The sequence below is a fragment of the Acipenser ruthenus genome, chromosome 11, assembly GCF_902713425.1.
Source record: "Acipenser ruthenus chromosome 11, fAciRut3.2 maternal haplotype, whole genome shotgun sequence".
In the NCBI taxonomy this organism is placed as follows: domain Eukaryota; kingdom Metazoa; phylum Chordata; class Actinopteri; order Acipenseriformes; family Acipenseridae; genus Acipenser; species Acipenser ruthenus.
Window position 1 is genome coordinate 8,507,665 of NC_081199.1, and position 26,650 is coordinate 8,534,314.

At 43.8% G+C, this 26,650-nt stretch overlaps 30 non-coding genes across 30 annotated transcripts; 23 read left to right on the forward strand and 7 right to left on the reverse strand.

Annotated features, from left to right (window-relative positions):
* The first annotated feature begins 779 nt into the window (after positions 1-779).
* trnar-ucu (transfer RNA arginine (anticodon UCU)) lies at positions 780-870 on the forward strand. Its single transcript is given in 2 exon segments — positions 780-816; positions 835-870. It is a non-coding gene; the product is annotated as a tRNA-Arg (tRNA).
* A 436-nt stretch (positions 871-1,306) lies between these two features.
* Positions 1,307-1,388, forward strand: trnas-gcu (transfer RNA serine (anticodon GCU)). Its single transcript has one exon. It is a non-coding gene; the product is annotated as a tRNA-Ser (tRNA).
* Positions 1,389-1,491: 103 nt separating this feature from the next.
* On the reverse strand, positions 1,492-1,565 carry trnat-agu (transfer RNA threonine (anticodon AGU)). The gene has a single exon. It is a non-coding gene; the product is annotated as a tRNA-Thr (tRNA).
* Positions 1,566-2,306: 741 nt separating this feature from the next.
* On the forward strand, positions 2,307-2,379 carry trnak-uuu (transfer RNA lysine (anticodon UUU)). The gene has a single exon. It is a non-coding gene; the product is annotated as a tRNA-Lys (tRNA).
* A 990-nt stretch (positions 2,380-3,369) lies between these two features.
* On the forward strand, positions 3,370-3,460 carry trnar-ucu (transfer RNA arginine (anticodon UCU)). The gene is given in 2 exon segments: positions 3,370-3,406; positions 3,425-3,460. It is a non-coding gene; the product is annotated as a tRNA-Arg (tRNA).
* Positions 3,461-4,382: 922 nt separating this feature from the next.
* Positions 4,383-4,455, forward strand: trnak-uuu (transfer RNA lysine (anticodon UUU)). The gene has a single exon. It is a non-coding gene; the product is annotated as a tRNA-Lys (tRNA).
* A 988-nt stretch (positions 4,456-5,443) lies between these two features.
* Positions 5,444-5,534, forward strand: trnar-ucu (transfer RNA arginine (anticodon UCU)). Its single transcript is given in 2 exon segments — positions 5,444-5,480; positions 5,499-5,534. It is a non-coding gene; the product is annotated as a tRNA-Arg (tRNA).
* Positions 5,535-5,970: 436 nt separating this feature from the next.
* On the forward strand, positions 5,971-6,052 carry trnas-gcu (transfer RNA serine (anticodon GCU)). The gene has a single exon. It is a non-coding gene; the product is annotated as a tRNA-Ser (tRNA).
* A 103-nt stretch (positions 6,053-6,155) lies between these two features.
* Positions 6,156-6,229, reverse strand: trnat-agu (transfer RNA threonine (anticodon AGU)). Its single transcript has one exon. It is a non-coding gene; the product is annotated as a tRNA-Thr (tRNA).
* A 1,802-nt stretch (positions 6,230-8,031) lies between these two features.
* trnar-ucu (transfer RNA arginine (anticodon UCU)) lies at positions 8,032-8,122 on the forward strand. The gene is given in 2 exon segments: positions 8,032-8,068; positions 8,087-8,122. It is a non-coding gene; the product is annotated as a tRNA-Arg (tRNA).
* Positions 8,123-8,558: 436 nt separating this feature from the next.
* Positions 8,559-8,640, forward strand: trnas-gcu (transfer RNA serine (anticodon GCU)). The gene has a single exon. It is a non-coding gene; the product is annotated as a tRNA-Ser (tRNA).
* Positions 8,641-8,743: 103 nt separating this feature from the next.
* trnat-ugu (transfer RNA threonine (anticodon UGU)) lies at positions 8,744-8,817 on the reverse strand. Its single transcript has one exon. It is a non-coding gene; the product is annotated as a tRNA-Thr (tRNA).
* A 738-nt stretch (positions 8,818-9,555) lies between these two features.
* Positions 9,556-9,628, forward strand: trnak-uuu (transfer RNA lysine (anticodon UUU)). Its single transcript has one exon. It is a non-coding gene; the product is annotated as a tRNA-Lys (tRNA).
* Positions 9,629-10,618: 990 nt separating this feature from the next.
* On the forward strand, positions 10,619-10,709 carry trnar-ucu (transfer RNA arginine (anticodon UCU)). The gene is given in 2 exon segments: positions 10,619-10,655; positions 10,674-10,709. It is a non-coding gene; the product is annotated as a tRNA-Arg (tRNA).
* Positions 10,710-11,145: 436 nt separating this feature from the next.
* On the forward strand, positions 11,146-11,227 carry trnas-gcu (transfer RNA serine (anticodon GCU)). The gene has a single exon. It is a non-coding gene; the product is annotated as a tRNA-Ser (tRNA).
* Positions 11,228-11,330: 103 nt separating this feature from the next.
* On the reverse strand, positions 11,331-11,404 carry trnat-agu (transfer RNA threonine (anticodon AGU)). The gene has a single exon. It is a non-coding gene; the product is annotated as a tRNA-Thr (tRNA).
* Positions 11,405-13,207: 1,803 nt separating this feature from the next.
* trnar-ucu (transfer RNA arginine (anticodon UCU)) lies at positions 13,208-13,298 on the forward strand. The gene is given in 2 exon segments: positions 13,208-13,244; positions 13,263-13,298. It is a non-coding gene; the product is annotated as a tRNA-Arg (tRNA).
* Positions 13,299-13,734: 436 nt separating this feature from the next.
* Positions 13,735-13,816, forward strand: trnas-gcu (transfer RNA serine (anticodon GCU)). The gene has a single exon. It is a non-coding gene; the product is annotated as a tRNA-Ser (tRNA).
* A 103-nt stretch (positions 13,817-13,919) lies between these two features.
* On the reverse strand, positions 13,920-13,993 carry trnat-agu (transfer RNA threonine (anticodon AGU)). The gene has a single exon. It is a non-coding gene; the product is annotated as a tRNA-Thr (tRNA).
* Positions 13,994-14,734: 741 nt separating this feature from the next.
* On the forward strand, positions 14,735-14,807 carry trnak-uuu (transfer RNA lysine (anticodon UUU)). The gene has a single exon. It is a non-coding gene; the product is annotated as a tRNA-Lys (tRNA).
* Positions 14,808-15,797: 990 nt separating this feature from the next.
* trnar-ucu (transfer RNA arginine (anticodon UCU)) lies at positions 15,798-15,888 on the forward strand. The gene is given in 2 exon segments: positions 15,798-15,834; positions 15,853-15,888. It is a non-coding gene; the product is annotated as a tRNA-Arg (tRNA).
* A 436-nt stretch (positions 15,889-16,324) lies between these two features.
* trnas-gcu (transfer RNA serine (anticodon GCU)) lies at positions 16,325-16,406 on the forward strand. Its single transcript has one exon. It is a non-coding gene; the product is annotated as a tRNA-Ser (tRNA).
* Positions 16,407-16,509: 103 nt separating this feature from the next.
* On the reverse strand, positions 16,510-16,583 carry trnat-agu (transfer RNA threonine (anticodon AGU)). Its single transcript has one exon. It is a non-coding gene; the product is annotated as a tRNA-Thr (tRNA).
* A 741-nt stretch (positions 16,584-17,324) lies between these two features.
* Positions 17,325-17,397, forward strand: trnak-uuu (transfer RNA lysine (anticodon UUU)). The gene has a single exon. It is a non-coding gene; the product is annotated as a tRNA-Lys (tRNA).
* Positions 17,398-18,388: 991 nt separating this feature from the next.
* On the forward strand, positions 18,389-18,479 carry trnar-ucu (transfer RNA arginine (anticodon UCU)). Its single transcript is given in 2 exon segments — positions 18,389-18,425; positions 18,444-18,479. It is a non-coding gene; the product is annotated as a tRNA-Arg (tRNA).
* A 436-nt stretch (positions 18,480-18,915) lies between these two features.
* trnas-gcu (transfer RNA serine (anticodon GCU)) lies at positions 18,916-18,997 on the forward strand. The gene has a single exon. It is a non-coding gene; the product is annotated as a tRNA-Ser (tRNA).
* Positions 18,998-19,100: 103 nt separating this feature from the next.
* trnat-ugu (transfer RNA threonine (anticodon UGU)) lies at positions 19,101-19,174 on the reverse strand. The gene has a single exon. It is a non-coding gene; the product is annotated as a tRNA-Thr (tRNA).
* A 741-nt stretch (positions 19,175-19,915) lies between these two features.
* On the forward strand, positions 19,916-19,988 carry trnak-uuu (transfer RNA lysine (anticodon UUU)). Its single transcript has one exon. It is a non-coding gene; the product is annotated as a tRNA-Lys (tRNA).
* A 990-nt stretch (positions 19,989-20,978) lies between these two features.
* trnar-ucu (transfer RNA arginine (anticodon UCU)) lies at positions 20,979-21,069 on the forward strand. The gene is given in 2 exon segments: positions 20,979-21,015; positions 21,034-21,069. It is a non-coding gene; the product is annotated as a tRNA-Arg (tRNA).
* A 292-nt stretch (positions 21,070-21,361) lies between these two features.
* Positions 21,362-21,434, forward strand: trnak-uuu (transfer RNA lysine (anticodon UUU)). The gene has a single exon. It is a non-coding gene; the product is annotated as a tRNA-Lys (tRNA).
* Positions 21,435-26,650: the final 5,216 nt, after the last annotated feature.

A 26,650-nucleotide genomic window follows, 5' to 3' on the forward strand; every position in this document is an offset into this window, starting at 1 on the left:
CTATCCAAAGCGACTTCCAAAGACTAGGGGTGAACTATGCATCACAGTCTCCTCCAATAGGACCTCGGTGTTATGTTTCAAGGACGGAGCACAAGGAGATTAAATGATTTGCTCTGGGTCACACACACAGTGTGAATTGGGATTTGAACCGGGAACCACCTGGTATAAAGCCTTTGTCTTTAATCACTGGGCCACCTTACAGAAGCTTCATCGAACACCTTGCTAATTCACATTTTTTCCACACTCGCTCTTATGTCACTCAGCCGAGTGCATGACAATTCGTCTAATAATTACACCGTGGCCTATAATATTCTGTGCACAGAGGGAGCACATTTACTAATGTAACAGGAGGAGGGAGGAGGATATTTTGTCTTTTTTATATTTTGTCTATACAGCTGTTTATTGCATGGAATGGGAAATGAAAGGTCGGTTCGGTGGGTTTTTTCAATAGTGTTATGTTGTTCCCACTTAGATGTAATGTGTGAATTGTGTTCATACTCTGTGCAGCTTCGGAACCCCGTGTTCCGGCCGGTTTTGTCTATTCAGCTGTTTATTGCACGGAATGGGCAGTTAAAGGTTTTTTAAAGCAACGCCGTGCCCATTCCAAAACAAAAGTTATATACCAAGTTCATGGACATCTAATATTAATTACAGGACTGCCTTTGCTGTCAAGGTTGAACCAACGAAAAAGGAACTGCCCCCAGGCCCTTTTCAAATTCTGCCAAACCAGCAGTGCTCAGTTTGTTGGTGGGTACGTTGTTCGCGTCCTGGCCCTCGCAGGCTCTGTGGCGCAATGGATAGCGCGTTGGACTTCTAGTTAAACACTGAGGTGTGATTCAAAGGTTGTGGGTTCGAGTCCCACCAGAGTCGTTGTTTTAGGCTAGCTGTAGGACCCTCAAACATTAGATGTGTAAAACCAGAGCATGCGCATCCATTTCTTTCTTTTTCTAAGTCAACTAAAGACAAACAGTACGATTCACCGGCACTTGATCTCGGATCACTGGATTCCAAATCCAGAGTGCTAACCATTACACCATGCAACCTCCCATACCGGGCCACCATGCAGGGACCCTCTCAACATTTCGCTTTTGTGGAAAAGGTTTCTAATATTTCATAATCGCTTGAGCTATCCGGTGCAGCAAGTGCTGAAACCACACCTGACGCTGCAGGTTTCTTGCTATTGTTTAAACCGCATGCACACTGGCATATAATCGCGCACTTTAGGACAGGTTTGACGACACCACCTGCACTGTGAACAGATCCTCCGTGTTTCATCCAGTTTGATACTGTGGAGCAGCTCAGACGGGACGAGGTGGCCGAGTGGTTAAGGCGATGGACTGCTAATCCATTGTGCTCTGCAGGCGTGGGTTCGAATCCCATCCTCGTCGTAAGTTGTATTGACTTTTTCTTTTCCTTGTCTCTTACCTTTTAACAAAAGTGTTTGTTTAAGCCTAAACGTTTGTGTTACATGTACTGAAAAATAATAACAACAGGCACCGCTGGGATTCGAACCCAGGATCTCCTGTTTACTAGACAGGCGCTTTAACCATCTAAGCCACGGCGCCCTACAGCAGGTCACTGAATCTGTGCCAAAGGCCTGTGAAATGAAACGGATAAGGACCACGGCATTACTACTGCCCCTATTACAATGCACCATTCGCAAATGAAGTGGGGGAAAGTTTTGCAAATTAAACAAACATCCTTCAAAAACGCGTTAGTCTTTATGAAACCATTTCCGACCTTAGACATCGGAACTGAATTTTATTTCAGCTGACCGATTGAAACATGAAATCAGGTAGTTCACTTGTTTAAAAAAAAATAGTAAAAGTCAGGTCCTACCGAGATTTGAACTCGGATCGCTGGATTCAGAGGCGTTATCCCCATCTGCAGACAACCGTTCAACAGCATGCATTTCTCCAGGTTGAATTTAAAAGGCGACGTTTTTATTTCTTAGTTCATATTGGAAACTGCTGGCAGGTCTGGCGAACTGAACTATCATTACCCAACAGCACGACATAGAACACTTGACACGTTCAAATAATAGGAAAAGTATTCTTTGAAAATATATGCATTGCATATTTATATTTAAATAACAGCGGTACTGACACCACACTGTGACAGAAATAAACATTTCCTGCTTTTGCAGCGACAAAGTCTGCATTTATAGTTCAATAATCCGTTTTTTTCCAGGCAAATATGGTGCAGACGCAAGTAGCCTAAACAATTGGTTAGGATACGATTCATTGAGTGGGGATGGATTTTAATGTATTACATGTTAATGTATTAAACAGTTGCGTTTCTACTGAGCCCGGATAGCTCAGTCGGTAGAGCATCAGACTTTTAATCTGAGGGTCCAGGGTTCAAGTCCCTGTTCGGGCGGTGAGTGTTTTTTAATAACTTTTTTAATAAAGCGAAAGTTATTGGGCTAAACACAATGTTGTATTGTGTATATTGCCTATTTTTATCACCAAAAAGCTCCCGGAACACTGGGTTGCGAAGGTGCTAAGACTACGAAAATTATAAATGACACAGTTTCGGCGTCAAGCAGTTTTGTCTCTTAATTATTCATTAGTCATTTTAGCAGACGCTTCTATCCAAAGCGACTTCCAAACACTAGGGGTGAACTATGCATCACAGTCTCCTCCAATAGGACCTCGGTGTTATGTTTCAAGGACGGAGCACAAGGAGATTAAATGATTTGCTCTGGGTCACACACACAGTGTGAATTGGGATTTGAACCGGGAACCACCTGGTATAAAGCCTTTGTCTTTAATCACTGGGCCACCTTACAGAAGCTTCATCGAACACCTTGCTAATTCACATTTTTTCCACACTCGCTCTTATGTCACTCAGCCGAGTGCATGACAATTCGTCTAATAATTACACCGTGGCCTATAATATTCTGTGCACAGAGGGAGCACATTTACTAATGTAACAGGAGGAGGGAGGAGGATATTTTGTCTTTTTTATATTTTGTCTATACAGCTGTTTATTGCATGGAATGGGAAATGAAAGGTCGGTTCGGTGGGTTTTTTCAATAGTGTTATGTTGTTCCCACTTAGATGTAATGTGTGAATTATGTTCATACTCTGTGCAGCTTCGGAACCCCGTGTTCCGGCCGGTTTTGTCTATTCAGCTGTTTATTGCACGGAATGGGCAGTTAAAGGTTTTTTAAAGCAACGCCGTGCCCATTCCAAAACAAAAGTTATATACCAAGTTCATGGACATCTAATATTAATTACAGGACTGCCTTTGCTGTCAAGGTTGAACCAACGAAAAAGGAACTGCCCCCAGGCCCTTTTCAAATTCTGCCAAACCAGCAGTGCTCAGTTTGTTGGTGGGTACGTTGTTCGCGTCCTGGCCCTCGCAGGCTCTGTGGCGCAATGGATAGCGCGTTGGACTTCTAGTTAAACACTGAGGTGTGATTCAAAGGTTGTGGGTTCGAGTCCCACCAGAGTCGTTGTTTTAGGCTAGCTGTAGGACCCTCAAACATTAGATGTGTAAAACCAGAGCATGCGCATCCATTTCTTTCTTTTTCTAAGTCAACTAAAGACAAACAGTACGATTCACCGGCACTTGATCTCGGATCACTGGATTCCAAATCCAGAGTGCTAACCATTACACCATGCAACCTCCCATACCGGGCCACCATGCAGGGACCCTCTCAACATTTCGCTTTTGTGGAAACGGATAAGGACCACGGCTTTACTACTGCCCCTATTACAATGCACCATTCGAAAATGAAGTGGGGGAAGTTTTGCAAATTAAACAAACTTCCTTCAAAAACGCGTTAGTCTTTATGAAACCATTTCCGACCTTAGACATCGGAACTGAATTTTATTTCAGCTGACCGATTGAAACATGAAATCAGGTAGTTCACTTGTTTAAAAAAAAATAGTAAAAGTCAGGTCCCACCGAGATTTGAACTCGGATCGCTGGATTTAGAGGCGTTATCCCCATCTGCAGACAACCGTTCAACAGCATGCATTTCTCCAGGTTGAATTTAAAATGCGACGTTTTTATTTCTTAGTTCATATTGGAAACTGCTGGCAGGTCTGGCGAACTGAACTATCATTACCCAACAGCACGACATAGAACACTTGACACGTTCAAATAATAGGAAAAGTATTCTTTGAAAATATATGCATTGCATATTTATATTTAAATAACAGCGGTACTGACACCACACTGTGACAGAAATAAACATTTCCTGCTTTTGCAGCGACAAAGTCTGCATTTATAGTTCAATAATCCGTTTTTTTCCAGGCAAATATGGTGCAGACGCAAGTAGCCTAAACAATTGGTTAGGATACGATTCATTGAGTGGGGATGGATTTTAATGTATTACATGTTAATGTATTAAACAGTTGCGTTTCTAATGAGCCCGGATAGCTCAGTCGGTAGAGCATCAGACTTTTAATCTGAGGGTCCAGGGTTCAAGTCCCTGTTCGGGCGGTGAGTGTTTTTTAATAACTTTTTTAATAAAGCGAAAGTTATTGGGCTAAACACAATGTTGTATTGTGTATATTGCCTATTTTTATCACCAAAAAGCTCCCGGAACACTGGGTTGCGAAGGTGCTAAGACTACGAAAATTATAAATGACACAGTTTCGGCGTCAAGCAGTTTTGTCTCTTAATTATTCATTAGTCATTTTAGCAGACGCTTCTATCCAAAGCGACTTCCAAAGACTAGGGGTGAACTATGCATCACAGTCTCCTCCAATAGGACCTCGGTGTTATGTTTCAAGGACGGAGCACAAGGAGATTAAATGATTTGCTCTGGGTCACACACACAGTGTGAATTGGGATTTGAACCGGGAACCACCTGGTATAAAGCCTTTGTCTTTAATCACTGGGCCACCTTACAGAAGCTTCATCGAACACCTTGCTAATTCACATTTTTTCCACACTCGCTCTTATGTCACAGCCGAGTGCATGACAATTCGTCTAATAATTACACCGTGGCCTATAATATTCTGTGCACAGAGGGAGCACATTTACTAATGTAACAGGAGGAGGGAGGAGGATATTTTGTCTTTTTTATATTTTGTCTATACAGCTGTTTATTGCATGGAATGGGAAATGAAAGGTCGGTTCGGTGGGTTTTTTCAATAGTGTTATGTTGTTCCCACTTAGATGTAATGTGTGAATTGTGTTCATACTCTGTGCAGCTTCGGAACCCCGTGTTCCGGCCGGTTTTGTCTATTCAGCTGTTTATTGCACGGAATGGGCAGTTAAAGGTTTTTTAAAGCAACGCCGTGCCCATTCCAAAACAAAAGTTATATACCAAGTTCATGGACATCTAATATTAATTACAGGACTGCCTTTGCTGTCAAGGTTGAACCAACGAAAAAGGAACTGCCCCCAGGCCCTTTTCAAATTCTGCCAAACCAGCAGTGCTCAGTTTGTTGGTGGGTACGTTGTTCGCGTCCTGGCCCTCGCAGGCTCTGTGGCGCAATGGATAGCGCGTTGGACTTCTAGTTAAACACTGAGGTGTGATTCAAAGGTTGTGGGTTCGAGTCCCACCAGAGTCGTTGTTTTAGGCTAGCTGTAGGACCCTCAAACATTAGATGTGTAAAACCAGAGCATGCGCATCCATTTCTTTCTTTTTCTAAGTCAACTAAAGACAAACAGTACGATTCACCGGCACTTGATCTCGGATCACTGGATTCCAAATCCAGAGTGCTAACCATTACACCATGCAACCTCCCATACCGGGCCACCATGCAGGGACCCTCTCAACATTTCGCTTTTGTGGAAAAGGTTTCTAATATTTCATAATCGCTTGAGCTATCCGGTGCAGCAAGTGCTGAAACCACACCTGACGCTGCAGGTTTCTTGCTATTGTTTAAACCGCATGCACACTGGCATATAATCGCGCACTTTAGGACAGGTTTGACGACACCACCTGCACTGTGAACAGATCCTCCGTGTTTCATCCAGTTTGATACTGTGGAGCAGCTCAGACGGGACGAGGTGGCCGAGTGGTTAAGGCGATGGACTGCTAATCCATTGTGCTCTGCTCGCGTGGGTTCGAATCCCATCCTCGTCGTAAATTGGATTGACTTTTTCTTTTCCTTGTCTCTTACCTTTTAACAAAAGTGTTTGTTTAAGCCTAAAGGTTTGTGTTACATGTACTGAAAAATAATAACAACAGGCACCGCTGGGATTCGAACCCAGGATCTCCTGTTTACTAGACAGGCGCTTTAACCATCTAAGCCACGGCGCCCTACAGGAGGTCACTGAATCTGTGCCAAAGGCCTGTGAAATGAAACGGATAAGGACCACGGCTTTACTACTGCCCCTATTACAATGCACCATTCGAAAATGAAGTGGGGGAAAGTTTTGCAAATTAAACAAACATCCTTCAAAAACGCGTTAGTCTTTATGAAACCATTTCCGACCTTAGACATCGGAACTGAATTTTATTTCAGCTGACCGATTGAAACCTGAAATCAGGTAGTTCACTTGTTTAAAAAAAATAGTAAAAGTCAGGTCCCACCGAGATTTGAACTCGGATCGCTGGATTCAGAGGCGTTATCCCCATCTGCAGACAACCGTTCAACAGCATGCATTTCTCCAGGTTGAATTTAAAATGCGACGTTTTTATTTCTTAGTTCATATTGGAAACTGCTGGCAGGTCTGGCGAACTGAACTATCATTACCCAACAGCACGACATAGAACACTTGACACGTTCAAATAATAGGAAAAGTATTCTTTGAAAATATATGCATTGCATATTTATATTTAAATAACAGCGGTACTGACACCACACTGTGACAGAAATAAACATTTCCTGCTTTTGCAGCGACAAAGTCTGCATTTATAGTTCAATAATCCGTTTTTTTCCAGGCAAATATGGTGCAGACGCAAGTAGCCTAAACAATTGGTTAGGATACGATTCATTGAGTGGGGATGGATTTTAATGTATTACATGTTAATGTATTAAACAGTTTCGTTTCTACTGAGCCCGGATAGCTCAGTCGGTAGAGCATCAGACTTTTAATCTGAGGGTCCAGGGTGCAAGTCCCTGTTTGGGCGGTGAGTGTTTTTTAATAACTTTTTTAATAAAGCGAAAGTTATTGGGCTAAACACAATGTTGTATTGTGTATATTGGCTATTTTTATCACCAAAAAAGCTCCCGGAACACTGGGTTGCGAAGGTGCTAAGACTACGAAACTTATAAATTACACAGTTTCGGCGTCAAGCAGTTTTGTCTCTTAATTATTCATTAGTCATTTTAGCAGACGCTTCTATCCAAAGCGACTTCCAAAGACTAGGGGTGAACTATGCATCACAGTCTCCTCCAATAGGACCTCGGTGTTATGTTTCAAGGACGGAGCACAAGGAGATTAAATGATTTGCTCTGGGTCACACACACAGTGTGAATTGGGATTTGAACCGGGAACCACCTGGTATGAAGCCTTTGTCTTTAATCACTGGGCCACCTTACAGAAGCTTCATCGAACACCTTGCTAATTCACATTTTTTCCACACTCGCTCTTATGTCACAGCCGAGTGCATGACAATTCGTCTAATAATTACACCGTGGCCTATAATATTCTGTGCACAGAGGGAGCACATTTACTAATGTAACAGGAGGAGGGAGGAGGATATTTTGTCTTTTTTATATTTTGTCTATACAGCTGTTTATTGCATGGAATGGGAAATGAAAGGTCGGTTCGGTGGGTTTTTTCAATAGTGTTATGTTGTTCCCACTTAGTTGTAATATGTGAATTATGTTCATACTCTGTGCAGCTTCGGAACCCCGTGTTCCGGCCGGTTTTGTCTATTCAGCTGTTTATTGCACGGAATGGGCAGTTAAAGGTTTTTTAAAGCAACGCCGTGCCCATTCCAAAACAAAAGTTATATACCAAGTTCATGGACATCTAATATTAATTACAGGACTGCCTTTGCTGTCAAGGTTGAACCAACGAAAAAGGAACTGCCCCCAGGCCCTTTTCAAATTCTGCCAAACCAGCAGTGCTCAGTTTGTTGATGGGTACGTTGTTCGCGTCCTGGCCCACGCAGGCTCTGTGGCGCAATGGATAGCGCGTTGGACTTCTAGTTAAACACTGAGGTGTGATTCAAAGGTTGTGGGTTCGAGTCCCACCAGAGTCGTTGTTTTAGGCTAGCTGTAGGACCCTCAAACATTAGATGTGTAAAACCAGAGCCTGCGCATCCATTTCTTTCTTTTTCTAAGTCAACTAAAGACAAACAGTACGGTTCACCGGCACTTGATCTCGGATCACTGGATTCCAAATCCAGAGTGCTAACCATTACACCATGCAACCTCCCATACCGGGCCACCATGCAGGGACCCTCTCAACATTTCGCTTTTGTGGAAAAGGTTTCTAATATTTCATAATCGCTTGAGCTATCCGGTGCAGCAAGTGCTCAAACCACACCTGACGCTGCAGGTTTCTTGCTATTCTTTAAAGCGCATGCACACTGGCATATAATCGCGCACTTTAGGACAGGTTTGACGACACCACCTGCACTGTGAACAGATCCTCCGTGTTTCATCCAGTTTGATACTGTGGAGCAGCTCAGACGGGACGAGGTGGCCGAGTGGTTAAGGCGATGGACTGCTAATCCATTGTGCTCTGCACGCGTGGGTTCGAATCCCATCCTCGTCGTAAGTTGGATTGTCTTTTTCTTTTCCTTGTCTCTTACCTTTTAACAAAAGTGTTTGTTTAAGCCTAAACGTTTGTGTTACATGTACTGAAAAATAATAAAAACAGGCACCGCTGGGATTCGAACCCAGGATCTCCTGTTTACAAGACAGGCGCTTTAACCATCTAAGCCACGGCGCCCTACAGGAGGTCACTGAATCTGTGCCAAAGGCCTGTGAAATGAAACGGATAAGGACCACGGCTTTACTACCCCTATTACAATGCACCATTCGAAAATGAAGTGGGGGAAAGTTTTGCAAATTAAACAAACATCCTTCAAAAACGCGTTAGTCTTTATGAAACCATTTCCGACCTTAGACATCGGAACTGAATTTTATTTCAGCTGACCGATTGAAACATGAAATCAGGTAGTTCACTTGTTTAAAAAAAAATAGTAAAAGTCAGGTCCCACCGAGATTTGAACTCGGATCGCTGGATTTAGAGGCGTTATCCCCATCTGCAGACAACCGTTCAACAGCATGCATTTCTCCAGGTTGAATTTAAAATGCGACGTTTTTATTTCTTAGTTCATATTGGAAACTGCTGGCAGGTCTGGCGAACTGAACTATCATTACCCAACAGCACGACATAGAACACTTGACACGTTCAAATAATAGGAAAAGTATTCTTTGAAAATATATGCATTGCATATTTATATTTAAATAACAGCGGTACTGACACCACACTGTGACAGAAATAAACATTTCCTGCTTTTGCAGCGACAAAGTCTGCATTTATAGTTCAATAATCCGTTTTTTTCCAGGCAAATATGGTGCAGACGCAAGTAGCCTAAACAATTGGTTAGGATACGATTCATTGAGTGGGGATGGATTTTAATGTATTACATGTTAATGTATTAAACAGTTGCGTTTCTACTGAGCCCGGATAGCTCAGTCGGTAGAGCATCAGACTTTTAATCTGAGGGTCCAGGGTTCAAGTCCCTGTTCGGGCGGTGAGTGTTTTTTAATAACTTTTTTAATAAAGCGAAAGTTATTGGGCTAAACACAATGTTGTATTGTGTATATTGCCTATTTTTATCACCAAAAAGCTCCCGGAACACTGGGTTGCGAAGGTGCTAAGACTACGAAAATTATAAATGACACAGTTTCGGCGTCAAGCAGTTTTGTCTCTTAATTATTCATTAGTCATTTTAGCAGACGCTTCTATCCAAAGCGACTTCCAAACACTAGGGGTGAACTATGCATCACAGTCTCCTCCAATAGGACCTCGGTGTTATGTTTCAAGGACGGAGCACAAGGAGATTAAATGATTTGCTCTGGGTCACACACACAGTGTGAATTGGGATTTGAACCGGGAACCACCTGGTATAAAGCCTTTGTCTTTAATCACTGGGCCACCTTACAGAAGCTTCATCGAACACCTTGCTAATTCACATTTTTTCCACACTCGCTCTTATGTCACTCAGCCGAGTGCATGACAATTCGTCTACTAATTACACCGTGGCCTATAATATTCTGTGCACAGAGGGAGCACATTTACTAATGTAACAGGAGGAGGGAGGAGGATATTTTGTCTTTTTTATATTTTGTCTATACAGCTGTTTATTGCATGGAATGGGAAATGAAAGGTCGGTTCGGTGGGTTTTTTCAATAGTGTTATGTTGTTCCCACTTAGATGTAATGTGTGAATTGTGTTCATACTCTGTGCAGCTTCGGAACCCCGTGTTCCGGCCGGTTTTGTCTATTCAGCTGTTTATTGCACGGAATGGGCAGTTAAAGGTTTTTTAAAGCAACGCCGTGCCCATTCCAAAACAAAAGTTATATACCAAGTTCATGGACATCTAATATTAATTACAGGACTGCCTTTGCTGTCAAGGTTGAACCAACGAAAAAGGAACTGCCCCCAGGCCCTTTTCAAATTCTGCCAAACCAGCAGTGCTCAGTTTGTTGGTGGGTACGTTGTTCGCGTCCTGGCCCTCGCAGGCTCTGTGGCGCAATGGATAGCGCGTTGGACTTCTAGTTAAACACTGAGGTGTGATTCAAAGGTTGTGGGTTCGAGTCCCACCAGAGTCGTTGTTTTAGGCTAGCTGTAGGACCCTCAAACATTAGATGTGTAAAACCAGAGCATGCGCATCCATTTCTTTCTTTTTCTAAGTCAACTAAAGACAAACAGTACGATTCACCGGCACTTGATCTCGGATCACTGGATTCCAAATCCAGAGTGCTAACCATTACACCATGCAACCTCCCATACCGGGCCACCATGCAGGGACCCTCTCAACATTTCGCTTTTGTGGAAAAGGTTTCTAATATTTCATAATCGCTTGAGCTATCCGGTGCAGCAAGTGCTGAAACCACACCTGACGCTGCAGGTTTCTTGCTATTGTTTAAACCGCATGCACACTGGCATATAATCGCGCACTTTAGGACAGGTTTGACGACACCACCTGCACTGTGAACAGATCCTCCGTGTTTCATCCAGTTTGATACTGTGGAGCAGCTCAGACGGGACGAGGTGGCCGAGTGGTTAAGGCGATGGACTGCTAATCCATTGTGCTCTGCAGGCGTGGGTTCGAATCCCATCCTCGTCGTAAGTTGTATTGACTTTTTCTTTTCCTTGTCTCTTACCTTTTAACAAAAGTGTTTGTTTAAGCCTAAACGTTTGTGTTACATGTACTGAAAAATAATAACAACAGGCACCGCTGGGATTCGAACCCAGGATCTCCTGTTTACTAGACAGGCGCTTTAACCATCTAAGCCACGGCGCCCTACAGCAGGTCACTGAATCTGTGCCAAAGGCCTGTGAAATGAAACGGATAAGGACCACGGCATTACTACTGCCCCTATTACAATGCACCATTCGCAAATGAAGTGGGGGAAAGTTTTGCAAATTAAACAAACATCCTTCAAAAACGCGTTAGTCTTTATGAAACCATTTCCGACCTTAGACATCGGAACTGAATTTTATTTCAGCTGACCGATTGAAACATGAAATCAGGTAGTTCACTTGTTTAAAAAAAAATAGTAAAAGTCACGTCCCACCGAGATTTGAACTCGGATCGCTGGATTCAGAGGCGTTATCCCCATCTGCAGACAACCGTTCAACAGCATGCATTTCTCCAGGTTGAATTTAAAATGCGACGTTTTTATTTCTTAGTTCATATTGGAAACTGCTGGCAGGTCTGGCGAACTGAACTATCATTACCCAACAGCACGACATAGAACACTTGACACGTTCAAATAATAGGAAAAGTATTCTTTGAAAATATATGCATTGCATATTTATATTTAAATAACAGCGGTACTGACACCACACTGTGACAGAAATAAACATTTCCTGCTTTTGCAGCGACAAAGTCTGCATTTATAGTTCAATAATCCGTTTTTTTCCAGGCAAATATGGTGCAGACGCAAGTAGCCTAAACAATTGGTTAGGATACGATTCATTGAGTGGGGATGGATTTTAATGTATTACATGTTAATGTATTAAACAGTTTCGTTTCTACTGAGCCCGGATAGCTCAGTCGGTAGAGCATCAGACTTTTAATCTGAGGGTCCAGGGTGCAAGTCCCTGTTTGGGCGGTGAGTGTTTTTTAATAACTTTTTTAATAAAGCGAAAGTTATTGGGCTAAACACAATGTTGTATTGTGTATATTGGCTATTTTTATCACCAAAAAAGCTCCCGGAACACTGGGTTGCGAAGGTGCTAAGACTACGAAAATTATAAATTACACAGTTTCGGCGTCAAGCAGTTTTGTCTCTTAATTATTCATTAGTCATTTTAGCAGACGCTTCTATCCAAAGCGACTTCCAAAGACTAGGGGTGAACTATGCATCACAGTCTCCTCCAATAGGACCTCGGTGTTATGTTTCAAGGACGGAGCACAAGGAGATTAAATGATTTGCTCTGGGTCACACACACAGTGTGAATTGGGATTTGAACCGGGAACCACCTGGTATGAAGCCTTTGTCTTTAATCACTGGGCCACCTTACAGAAGCTTCATCGAACACCTTGCTAATTCACATTTTTTCCACACTCGCTCTTATGTCACAGCCGAGTGCATGACAATTCGTCTAATAATTACACCGTGGCCTATAATATTCTGTGCACAGAGGGAGCACATTTACTAATGTAACAGGAGGAGGGAGGAGGATATTTTGTCTTTTTTATATTTTGTCTATACAGCTGTTTATTGCATGGAATGGGAAATGAAAGGTCGGTTCGGTGGGTTTTTTCAATAGTGTTATGTTGTTCCCACTTAGTTGTAATATGTGAATTATGTTCATACTCTGTGCAGCTTCGGAACCCCGTGTTCCGGCCGGTTTTGTCTATTCAGCTGTTTATTGCACAGAATGGGCAGTTAAAGGTTTTTTAAAGCAACGCCGTGCCCATTCCAAAACAAAAGTTATATACCAAGTTCATGGACATCTAATATTAATTACAGGACTGCCTTTGCTGTCAAGGTTGAACCAACGAAAAAGGAACTGCCCCCAGGCCCTTTTCAAATTCTGCCAAAACAGCAGTGCTCAGTTTGTTGGTGGGTACGTTGTTCGCGTCCTGGCCCTCGCAGGCTCTGTGGCGCAATGGATAGCGCGTTGGACTTCTAGTTAAACACTGAGGTGTGATTCAAAGGTTGTGGGTGCGAATCCCACCAGAGTCGTTGTTTTAGGCTAGCTGTAGGACCCTCAAACATTAGATGTGTAAAACCAGAGCCTGCGCATCCATTTCTTTCTTTTTCTAAGTCAACTAAAGACAAACAGTACGGTTCACCGGCACTTGATCTCGGATCACTGGATTCCAAATCCAGAGTGCTAACCATTACACCATGCAACCTCCCATACCGGGCCACCATGCAGGGACCCTCTCAACATTTCGCTTTTGTGGAAAAGGTTTCTAATATTTCATAATCGCTTGAGCTATCCGGTGCAGCAAGTGCTCAAACCACACCTGACGCTGCAGGTTTCTTGCTATTGTTTAAAGCGCATGCACACTGGCATATAATCGCGCACTTTAGGACAGGTTTGACGACACCACCTGCACTGTGAACAGATCCTCCGTGTTTCATCCAGTTTGATACTGTGGAGCAGCTCAGACGGGACGAGGTGGCCGAGTGGTTAAGGCGATGGACTGCTAATCCATTGTGCTCTGCACGCGTGGGTTCGAATCCCATCCTCGTCGTAAGTTGTATTGACTTTTTCTTTTCCTTGTCTCTTACCTTTTAACAAAAGTGTTTGTTTAAGCCTAAACGTTTGTGTTACATGTACTGAAAAATAATAACAACAGGCACCGCTGGGATTCGAACCCAGGATCTCCTGTTTACTAGACAGGCGCTTTAACCATCTAAGCCACGGCGCCCTACAGCAGGTCACTGAATCTGTGCCAAAGGCCTGTGAAATGAAACGGATAAGGACCACGGCTTTACTACTGCCCCTATTACAATGCACCATTCGAAAATGAAGTGGGGGAAAGTTTTGCAAATTAAACAAACATCCTTCAAAAACGCGTTAGTCTTTATGAAACCATTTCCGACCTTAGACATCGGAACTGAATTTTATTTCAGCTGACCGATTGAAACATGAAAACAGGTAGTTCACTTGTTTAAAAAAAAATAGTAAAAGTCAGGTCCCACCGAGATTTGAACTCGGATCGCTGGATTCAGAGGCGTTATCCCCATCTGCAGACAACCGTTCAACAGCATGCATTTCTCCAGGTTGAATTTAAAATGCGACGTTTTTATTTCTTAGTTCATATTGGAAACTGCTGGCAGGTCTGGCGAACTGAACTATCATTACCCAACAGCACGACATAGAACACTTGACACGTTCAAATAATAGGAAAAGTATTCTTTGAAAATATATGCATTGCATATTTATATTTAAATAACAGCGGTACTGACACCACACTGTGACAGAAATAAACATTTCCTGCTTTTGCAGCGACAAAGTCTGCATTTATAGTTCAATAATCCGTTTTTTTCCAGGCAAATATGGTGCAGACGCAAGTAGCCTAAACAATTGGTTAGGATACGATTCATTGAGTGGGGATGGATTTTAATGTATTACATGTTAATGTATTAAACAGTTGCGTTTCTACTGAGCCCGGATAGCTCAGTCGGTAGAGCATCAGACTTTTAATCTGAGGGTCCAGGGTTCAAGTCCCTGTTCGGGCGGTGAGTGTTTTTTAATAACTTTTTTAATAAAGCGAAAGTTATTGGGCTAAACACAATGTTGTATTGTGTATATTGCCTATTTTTATCACCAAAAAGCTCCCGGAACACTGGGTTGCGAAGGTGCTAAGACTACGAAAATTATAAATGACACAGTTTCGGCGTCAAGCAGTTTTGTCTCTTAATTATTCATTAGTCATTTTAGCAGACGCTTCTATCCAAAGCGACTTCCAAAGACTAGGGGTGAACTATGCATCACAGTCTCCTCCAATAGGACCTCGGTGTTATGTTTCAAGGACGGAGCACAAGGAGATTAAATGATTTGCTCTGGGTCACACACACAGTGTGAATTGGGATTTGAACCGGGAACCACCTGGTATAAAGCCTTTGTCTTTAATCACTGGGCCACCTTACAGAAGCTTCATCGAACACCTTGCTAATTCACATTTTTTCCACACTCGCTCTTATGTCACTCAGCCGAGTGCATGACAATTCGTCTAATAATTACACCGTGGCCTATAATATTCTGTGCACAGAGGGAGCACATTTACTAATGTAACAGGAGGAGGGAGGAGGATATTTTGTCTTTTTTATATTTTGTCTATACAGCTGTTTATTGCATGGAATGGGAAATGAAAGGTCGGTTCGGTGGGTTTTTTCAATAGTGTTATGTTGTTCCCACTTAGATGTAATGTGTGAATTATGTTCATACTCTGTGCAGCTTCGGAACCCCGTGTTCCGGCCGGTTTTGTCTATTCAGCTGTTTATTGCACGGAATGGGCAGTTAAAGGTTTTTTAAAGCAACGCCGTGCCCATTCCAAAACAAAAGTTATATACCAAGTTCATGGACATCTAATATTAATTACAGGACTGCCTTTGCTGTCAAGGTTGAACCAACGAAAAAGGAACTGCCCCCAGGCCCTTTTCAAATTCTGCCAAACCAGCAGTGCTCAGTTTGTTGGTGGGTACGTTGTTCGCGTCCTGGCCCTCGCAGGCTCTGTGGCGCAATGGATAGCGCGTTGGACTTCTAGTTAAACACTGAGGTGTGATTCAAAGGTTGTGGGTTCGAGTCCCACCAGAGTCGTTGTTTTAGGCTAGCTGTAGGACCCTCAAACATTAGATGTGTAAAACCAGAGCATGCGCATCCATTTCTTTCTTTTTCTAAGTCAACTAAAGACAAACAGTACGATTCACCGGCACTTGATCTCGGATCACTGGATTCCAAATCCAGAGTGCTAACCATTACACCATGCAACCTCCCATACCGGGCCACCATGCAGGGACCCTCTCAACATTTCGCTTTTGTGGAAAAGGTTTCTAATATTTCATAATCGCTTGAGCTATCCGGTGCAGCAAGTGCTGAAACCACACCTGACGCTGCAGGTTTCTTGCTATTGTTTAAACCGCATGCACACTGGCATATAATCGCGCACTTTAGGACAGGTTTGACGACACCACCTGCACTGTGAACAGATCCTCCGTGTTTCATCCAGTTTGATACTGTGGAGCAGCTCAGACGGGACGAGGTGGCCGAGTGGTTAAGGCGATGGACTGCTAATCCATTGTGCTCTGCAGGCGTGGGTTCGAATCCCATCCTCGTCGTAAGTTGTATTGACTTTTTCTTTTCATTGTCTCTTACCTTTTAACAAAAGTGTTTGTTTAAGCCTAAACGTTTGTGTTACATGTACTGAAAAATAATAACAACAGGCACCGCTGGGATTCGAACCCAGGATCTCCTGTTTACTAGACAGGCGCTTTAACCATCTAAGCCACGGCGCCCTACAGCAGGTCACTGAATCTGTGCCAAAGGCCTGTGAAATGAAACGGATAAGGACCACGGCATTACTACTGCCCCTATTACAATGCACCATTCGCAAATGAAGTGGGGGAAAGTTTTGCAAATTAAACAAACATCCTTCAAAAACGCGTTAGTCTTTATGAAACCATTTCCGACCTTAGACATCGGAACTGAATTTTATTTCAGCTGACCGATTGAAACATGAAATCAGGTAGTTCACTTGTTTAAAAAAAAATAGTAAAAGTCAGGTCCCACCGAGATTTGAACTCGGATCGCTGGATTCAGAGGCGTTATCCCCATCTGCAGACAACCGTTCAACAGCATGCATTTCTCCAGGTTGAATTTAAAATGCGACGTTTTTATTTCTTAGTTCATATTGGAAACTGCTGGCAGGTCTGGCGAACTGAACTATCATTACCCAACAGCACGACATAGAACACTTGACACGTTCAAATAATAGGAAAAGTATTCTTTGAAAATATATGCATTGCATATTTATATTTAAATAACAGCGGTACTGACACCACACTGTGACAGAAATAAACATTTCCTGCTTTTGCAGCGACAAAGTCTGCATTTATAGTTCAATAATCCGTTTTTTTCCAGGCAAATATGGTGCAGACGCAAGTAGCCTAAACAATTGGTTAGGATACGATTCATTGAGTGGGGATGGATTTTAATGTATTACATGTTAATGTATTAAACAGTTGCGTTTCTACTGAGCCCGGATAGCTCAGTCGGTAGAGCATCAGACTTTTAATCTGAGGGTCCAGGGTTCAAGTCCCTGTTCGGGCGGTGAGTGTTTTTTAATAACGTTTTTAATAAAGCGAAAGTTATTGAGCTAAACACAATGTTGTATTGTGTATATTGCCTATTTTTATCACCAAAAAGCTCCCGGAACACTGGGTTGCGAAGGTGCTAAGACTACGAAAATTATAAATGACACAGTTTCGGCGTCAAGCAGTTTTGTCTCTTAATTATTCATTAGTCATTTTAGCAGACGCTTCTATCCAAAGCGACTTCCAAAGACTAGGGGTGAACTATGCATCACAGTCTCCTCCAATAGGACCTCGGTGTTATGTTTCAAGGACGGAGCACAAGGAGATTAAATGATTTGCTCTGGGTCACACACACAGTGTGAATTGGGATTTGAACCGGGAACCACCTGGTATAAAGCCTTTGTCTTTAATCACTGGGCCACCTTACAGAAGCTTCATCGAACACCTTGCTAATTCACATTTTTTCCACACTCGCTCTTATGTCACTCAGCCGAGTGCATGACAATTCGTCTAATAATTACACCGTGGCCTATAATATTCTGTGCACAGAGGGAGCACATTTACTAATGTAACAGGAGGAGGGAGGAGGATATTTTGTCTTTTTTTATATTTTGTCTATACAGCTGTTTATTGCATGGAATGGGAAATGAAAGGTCGGTTCGGTGGGTTTTTTCAATAGTGTTATGTTGTTCCCACTTAGATGTAATGTGTGAATTATGTTCATACTCTGTGCAGCTTCGGAACCCCGTGTTCCGGCCGGTTTTGTCTATTCAGCTGTTTATTGCACGGAATGGGCAGTTAAAGGTTTTTTAAAGCAACGCCGTGCCCATTCCAAAACAAAAGTTATATACCAAGTTCATGGACATCTAATATTAATTACAGGACTGCCTTTGCTGTCAAGGTTGAACCAACGAAAAAGGAACTGCCCCCAGGCCCTTTTCAAATTCTGCCAAAACAGCAGTGCTCAGTTTGTTGGTGGGTACGTTGTTCGCGTCCTGGCCCTCGCAGGCTCTGTGGCGCAATGGATAGCGCGTTGGACTTCTAGTTAAACACTGAGGTGTGATTCAAAGGTTGTGGGTGCGAGTCCCACCAGAGTCGTTGTTTTAGGCTAGCTGTAGGACCCTCAAACATTAGATGTGTAAAACCAGAGCCTGCGCATCCATTTCTTTCTTTTTCTAAGTCAACTAAAGACAAACAGTACGGTTCACCGGCACTTGATCTCGGATCACTGGATTCCAAATCCAGAGTGCTAACCATTACACCATGCAACCTCCCATACCGGGCCACCATGCAGGGACCCTCTCAACATTTCGCTTTTGTGGAAAAGGTTTCTAATATTTCATAATCGCTTGAGCTATCCGGTGCAGCAAGTGCTCAAACCACACCTGACGCTGCAGGTTTCTTGCTATTCTTTAAAGCGCATGCACACTGGCATATAATCGCGCACTTTAGGACAGGTTTGACGACACCACCTGCACTGTGAACAGATCCTCCGTGTTTCATCCAGTTTGATACTGTTGAGCAGCTCAGACGGGACGAGGTGGCCGAGTGGTTAAGGCGATGGACTGCTAATCCATTGTGCTCTGCACGCGTGGGTTCGAATCCCATCCTCGTCGTAAGTTGGATTGTCTTTTTCTTTTCCTTGTGTCTTACCTTTTAACAAAAGTGTTTGTTTAAGCCTAAACGTTTGTGTTACATGTACTGAAAAATAATAAAAACAGGCACCGCTGGGATTCGAACCCAGGATCTCCTGTTTACAAGGCAGGCGCTTTAACCATCTAAGCCACGGCGCCCTACAGGAGGTCACTGAATCTGTGCCAAAGGCCTGTGAAATGAAACGGATAAGGACCACGGCTTTACTACTGCCCCTATTACAATGCACCATTCGAAAATGAAGTGGGGGAAAGTTTTGCAAATTAAACAAACATCCTTCAAAAACGCGTTAGTCTTTATGAAACCATTTCCGACCTTAGACATCGGAACTGAATTTTATTTCAGCTGACCGATTGAAACATGAAATCAGGTAGTTCACTTGTTTAAAAAAAAATAGTAAAAGTCAGGTCCCACCGAGATTTGAACTCGGATCGCTGGATTTAGAGGCGTTATCCCCATCTGCAGACAACCGTTCAACAGCATGCATTTCTCCAGGTTGAATTTAAAAGGCGACGTTTTTATTTCTTAGTTCATATTGGAAACTGCTGGCAGGTCTGGCGAACTGAACTATCATTACCCAACAGCACGACATAGAACACTTGACACGTTCAAATAATAGGAAAAGTATTCTTTGAAAATATATGCATTGCATATTTATATTTAAATAACAGCGGTACTGACACCACACTGTGACAGAAATAAACATTTCCTGCTTTTGCAGCGACAAAGTCTGCATTTATAGTTCAATAATCCGTTTTTTTCCAGGCAAATATGGTGCAGACGCAAGTAGCCTAAACAATTGGTTAGGATACGATTCATTGAGTGGGGATGGATTTTAATGTATTACATGTTAATGTATTAAACAGTTGCGTTTCTACTGAGCCCGGATAGCTCAGTCGGTAGAGCATCAGACTTTTAATCTGAGGGTCCAGGGTTCAAGTCCCTGTTCGGGCGGTGAGTGTTTTTTAATAACTTTTTTAATAAAGCGAAAGTTATTGGGCTAAACACAATGTTGTATTGTGTATATTGCCTATTTTTATCACCAAAAAGCTCCCGGAACACTGGGTTGCGAAGGTGCTAAGACTACGAAAATTATAAATGACACAGTTTCGGCGTCAAGCAGTTTTGTCTCTTAATTATTCATTAGTCATTTTAGCAGACGCTTCTATCCAAAGCGACTTCCAAAGACTAGGGGTGAACTATGCATCACAGTCTCCTCCAATAGGACCTCGGTGTTATGTTTCAAGGACGGAGCACAAGGAGATTAAATGATTTGCTCTGGGTCACACACACAGTGTGAATTGGGATTTGAACCGGGAACCACCTGGTATAAAGCCTTTGTCTTTAATCACTGGGCCACCTTACAGAAGCTTCATCGAACACCTTGCTAATTCACATTTTTTCCACACTCGCTCTTATGTCACTCAGCCGAGTGCATGACAATTCGTCTAATAATTACACCGTGGCCTATAATATTCTGTGCACAGAGGGAGCACATTTACTAATGTAACAGGAGGAGGGAGGAGGATATTTTGTCTTTTTTATATTTTGTCTATACAGCTGTTTATTGCATGGAATGGGAAATGAAAGGTCGGTTCGGTGGGTTTTTTCAATAGTGTTATGTTGTTCCCACTTAGATGTAATGTGTGAATTGTGTTCATACTCTGTGCAGCTTCGGAACCCCGTGTTCCGGCCGGTTTTGTCTATTCAGCTGTTTATTGCACGGAATGGGCAGTTAAAGGTTTTTTAAAGCAACGCCGTGCCCATTCCAAAACAAAAGTTATATACCAAGTTCATGGACATCTAATATTAATTACAGGACTGCCTTTGCTGTCAAGGTTGAACCAACGAAAAAGGAACTGCCCCCAGGCCCTTTTCAAATTCTGCCAAACCAGCAGTGCTCAGTTTGTTGGTGGGTACGTTGTTCGCGTCCTGGCCCTCGCAGGCTCTGTGGCGCAATGGATAGCGCGTTGGACTTCTAGTTAAACACTGAGGTGTGATTCAAAGGTTGTGGGTTCGAGTCCCACCAGAGTCGTTGTTTTAGGCTAGCTGTAGGACCCTCAAACATTAGATGTGTAAAACCAGAGCATGCGCATCCATTTCTTTCTTTTTCTAAGTCAACTAAAGACAAACAGTACGATTCACCGGCACTTGATCTCGGATCACTGGATTCCAAATCCAGAGTGCTAACCATTACACCATGCAACCTCCCATACCATAGCCTAAACAATTGGTTAGGATACAGATTGGTTAGGATACGATTCATTGAGTGGGTTGGATTTTAATGTATTACATGTTAATGTATTAAAGTGTTTCTTTTGTACTGAGCCCGGATAGCTCAGTCGGTAGAGCATCAGACTTTTAATCTGAGGGTCCAGGGTTCAAGTCCCTGTTCGGGCGGTGAGTGTTTTTTAATAACTTTTTAATAAAGCGAAAGTTATTGGGCTAAACACAATGTTGTATTGTGTATATTGCCTATTTTTATCACCAAAAAGCTCCCGGAACACTGGGTTGCGAAGGTGCAAAGACGACGAAAATTATACACATAATACAACTAAGTGAGGGCATCATAACACTATTGACAAAACCCACCGAACCGACCTTTAACTGCCCATTCCGTGCAATAAAACTGTGTATTTATTTTGTTTTTATATGATCTCTCTCTCTCTCTCTCTCTCTCTCTCTCTCTCTCTCTCTCTCTCTCTCTCTCTCTCTCTCTCTCTCTCTCTCTCTCTCTCTCTCTCTCTCTCTCTCTCTCAAATTCAAATTGGCTTTATTGGCATGACAATAAAAAGAATTGTGTTGCCAAAGCACATACATGGCAAAACCGACTCAAATATACAGACAAAGAATTTTTTTAAATACTAACAGTATCCCTCCTCCCTCTATATTAATACAGTAAACAGAATCCCTCCCTTCCCCTCTATATCAAACAGTACCCCCTTCCCCCCTCTATATTAAACAGAACCCCCCTCCCTCTCTCTCTCTCTCTCTCTCTCTCTCACTCACTCTCACTCTCTCTCTCTCTCTCTCTCTCTCTCTCTCTCTCTCTCTCTCTCTCTCTCTCTCGCTGAGGATTGTGGGATTGTGGGAGGAGCTTGCGGAGAGGCGGTAGCGTTTGAACGCTGGTGCGGTAGGAGAGTGTTTTCGCTACTATATTTTTTGCAAATTTATATATTTAATTGTTAATTGTTTAGTTCGTTTATATATCTTTGTTTCGTTGCTTTGTTTGTACTTTCCCGTGTATAGAGTAGTGTGTGTGTGTGTGTGTGTGTAGGTCCCGTTATGGGATCTCACTCTGGAGGGCTGGGGGCTCTCAGCCGCCGACACGGGGTCAGCTGCTTGCCCGATGCCGGCGTGTCGGTGGAGGAGTGCCTGCTGGCAGTGGGAGAGGTGGTCGGGTGTGACAATATAATATCGGCATCCCGGATGAATAAAAGGTTTGTCGTGTTTTTAAAAGAGGTATCGCTGGTCAATCAGCTAGTGGAGGAAGGTTTTTCAGTGAAAGGAGATTTTATTCAAGTATCCCCCTTAGTAACCCCTGTTACCAAGGTAATCATGTCTAATGTGCCGCCGTTTTTAAAAAACGAGACCTTGGCAAATGAACTTGCCCGATATGGCAAACTGGTGTCCCCAATTAAAAATATACCATTAGGGTGCAGAAATACAAGTGTTAAGCACGTCCTGTCTTTTCGGAGACAGGCGTTTTTGCTGCTGAATAACCCGGGGGATGTGATTGATGTTGCTTGGAGCTTCAGTGTGGAAGGGACGGGCTGCGTAGTGTTTGTCAGCTCGGATACAATGCGGTGTTTTAACTGTGGGGAACAGGGACACCAGAGGAGAGCCTGCCCGAGAAAAAACAAAAATGAGGAAAGGCAGGAGCAGGGTACTGATGGCAGGGAGGAGGCTGGGGATGTTGGGGGTGAGCGGGAGGATGAGGCTGCTCCCCCATCGCAGCGCCAGCCGGAGTCTGCAGAGACCAGAGAGCCGCCGATCGGGATGAAGCCGCCCACACCACAGCCGAGGCTGAAGAGACTCAGCCACGGTCCGGCACAAAATAAAACTACCGAAAATGATGAGGGTTTTGTGATGGTAGCTAAAAAAAGACTTAAAAAACAAAAAAACAAAGAAGTTGCAGATCTGCCTAACAGCGAGCGGGGGACGGAGCAGAGCCCCGAGCCTGTGCTGGAGGGGAGCCTGCAGTCTCAGGCAGGGGGGTCTGTCCCTCCTGATATGGAGGGAGAGGGGAGCGGCACGGCGACGGGCTTACAACCCGGCGCGGTGCAGCGCTCTTCTCTCTCTGAACCCCAGCAAGCGGAGGCAGAGGCAGAGGCAGCGGTGACGGCTGTGGCTGTGCTGGGAGGAGGAGAGGAGAGCGGCGCGGGGGAGCTGGCAGCCGTGGACGGCGGAGCAGACAGCGAGGACGGAGCAGAGGAAATGGAGGGGGAGCTCTCTGACTCCTCGCTTATCTCTGACATCCCCGATAGCCAACCCGTTAACAGGGGGAAAAAAATCTATACCCTAGATGAATTTAAACAGTTTATGGAGCGTACAAAAGGGAAAAGGGGGGTTGAAATTGAAAACTTCTTCCCAGATCTGCGATTATTCCTCCACTCAGCACACATCGTCACACGAAAGGCAACATTAGAGGAGTTCGACCAGCAAAAAAGGTACCGTCTTAAAAAATATGTTCAAATAATTAAGAAAAAGATCGCTAATGTTGCCAAACAATAATTTTAAAAATGGATACTTCTTTTAAGAATTTTTTTATTGTTGCTTGTTTTACTCTGTCAGTTTTATTTTTTTTAGCCGCTATGGAAAAGTGCGTTTTTATTTCTTTTAACGTGAATGGCTGCAGACAGTCTTTTAAAAGAGCGCAGCTGTGTGAGTTTTTAGAGCAGAAGCGGGCGGGGGTCGCTCTGCTGCAGGAGACGCACTCAGACAGGGAGAATGAGGCGGCGTGGCTGGCAGAGTGGAGGGGGCCGTGTGTGCTGAGCCACGGCTCAAGCACCAGTGCAGGAGTGGCAATTTTATTTAAGCCCAGCCTAGGAGCAACAATTTTAGATATTGAAGAAATTGAAAAGGGGAGGTTATTAAAAGTGAGAGCAAGGTTGGGTGGTACTGTATTTGTTTTTATTAATATTTATGCACCAAATAAAGGAAGGGAACGCATTTTAATTTTTAATAAATTAAAGCAAGCTCTTTTAAATATTGATAATGATGATGTGGTGGTGGTGGGAGGAGATTTTAACTGCACTATTGATTTTACAATGGATAGAAATAATGAGGAACCCAATCCCCAATCCTCAAGTGAATTAGCTGCAGTTTTTCAGTTCAGTGGCCTGGTTGATGTCTGGAGGTGTCTGCACCCCAATGCAAGACAGTACACCTGGTCTCATTGTCGCGCACAACAAATATATAGAGCCAGGTTAGACCGCTTCTACACAACACACACTCATTTGACTAAATTCATTAAAGCCAATATCATCCCCAGTAGCCTCTCTGACCACCACTGCCTGTTAGTTACAGTAATACTCACCACTGACTCTCACAGCACCTCCTACTGGCATTTTAATTTAAAGCTATTACAGGACACACTTTTTGTAAAACAATTTAATGATTTTTGGAACATTTGGAAAAAAGAAAAAACAAATTATAAAAATATTAGGCAGTGGTGGGACATTGGCAAAACGCAGATTAAAATCTTTTGCCAGCAGTACACACTCAATTCAACCGGGTCACTGAACGCAGCAGTGAGAGAGCTGGAGTTGAAAATTCTCCAGTTAGAGAGCAGCCTGGACACAGATCACCAGGAGCAGACCCTGCAAACGCTGAGGGAGCAGAAACACATGCTGGGCAGCCTGCTGAAGGAAAGAGTGAAGGGGGCGCTGGTGCGCTCTCGCTTCATGGGGCTTAAAGACATGGACACCCCCTCCAGTTTCTTTTTTGGCTTGGAGAGGAGGAGAGCAGACAGCCGGAAGATGCACTGCGTCCGGACGCCTTGCGGCAGGGAGCTGTACAGCCGGGAGGAGATCAGCAGGGAGGCAGTAAAATTCTATTCTGAACTATACAGCAAAGAGCCTTGTGAGCAGAAGGATACAGACCTGCTGCTCCAGGATTTGCCCACCCTGAGCGAGGAAGAACAGAACCAATTAGACAAGCCACTAACATACCAGGAGCTGACCACTGCTGTTACACAGCTTTCAAATGGAAAAGCTCCTGGCATTGATGGACTGCCCACTGAATTTTTTAAAAGTTTCTGGACTGTGATTGGTGAGGACTTTTTGCAGGTGCTGGGAGAGAGCCTCCGAGATAAAGAACTGCCCCTCAGCTGCAGGCGGGCAGTAATCACACTACTGCCCAAGAAAGGAGACCTGTGTTTACTCAAAAACTGGAGACCTGTTTCGCTTTTATGTTCTGATTTTAAAATTATTTCAAAATGTCTGGCCAATAGACTAAAAATGTGTATAGGAGCTGTAATACACACGGACCAAACTTACTGCATACCGGGACGTTCCATTTTTGATAATTTGTTTTTAATTCGAGACTTTTTATCAATGGCTAAGACATGTGATTTGAATGTTGGGCTGGTTTCTTTAGATCAGGAGAAAGCGTTTGACAGGGTCGACCACACATACCTTTTTAAAACCCTGGAAGCCTTCGGGTTTGGCCCTGTTTTTATTTCTTATATCCAGCTTTTATATTGGAATGTTTTTAGCATTTTAAAGATTAACAATGGGCTGAGTCAGCCCTTCCCAGTGTGCAGGGGTATTAGGCAGGGCTGCTCCCTGTCTGGAATGCTTTATTCACTGGCCATAGAGCCCCTGCTGCACCTGCTGAGGGGCCGGCTGGTTGGCTGGGCAGTGCCCTCCTCACCCTCCTCTGTCGCAGTGAAGGTGTCCGCTTATGCAGACGATGTGAACGTGTTTGTGTGCAGTGACGGAGACATCAAGGCACTACAGCAGAGCCTGCACACATTCCAAGGAGCCTCTACAGCAAGAGTTAACTGGGCAAAGTGTGACACCTTCCTGTCAGGCAGTTGGCATGATTGCACCCCCCCTGTCCTGCCTGAGGCGCTGAGATGGGACAGGACAGGTATAAAAGTGCTGGGGGTGTTTTTTGGAGTGGAGATATACATGCAGAAAAATTGGGAGGGCCTAGTGGACAGGGTGAGGGGGCGGCTGCAGAGATGGAGGGGACTGCTGGCCCAGCTGTCCTTTAGGGGAAGGGTCCTGGTGATTAATAATCTGGTGGCCTCCATGCTGTGGCACAGGCTGGTGTGTCTGGACCCTCCCCGGGGCATGGTGCAGGAGATCCAAAGAATACTGCTGGAGTTTTTCTGGAGCGGGAGACATTGGCTGAGGCCAGCGGTCCTGTATCTCCCCACTGATGAAGGGGGGCAGGGGTTGGTCTGCATTGCCAGCAGGGTGGCAGCCTTCAGACTGCAGGCGGTTCAGAGGCTCCTGTACGCTGGGGAGGAGGCTCATTGGAAGAGGCTAGCTTGTTTTTTCCTCAGCAGAGTAGGGGGGCTGGGGATAGACAAACACCTGTTTTTAATTGAGAGTGCCAGACTAGCTAAAGTAGGTCTCTCTTCTTTTTACTTGAGTGCTTTAGAT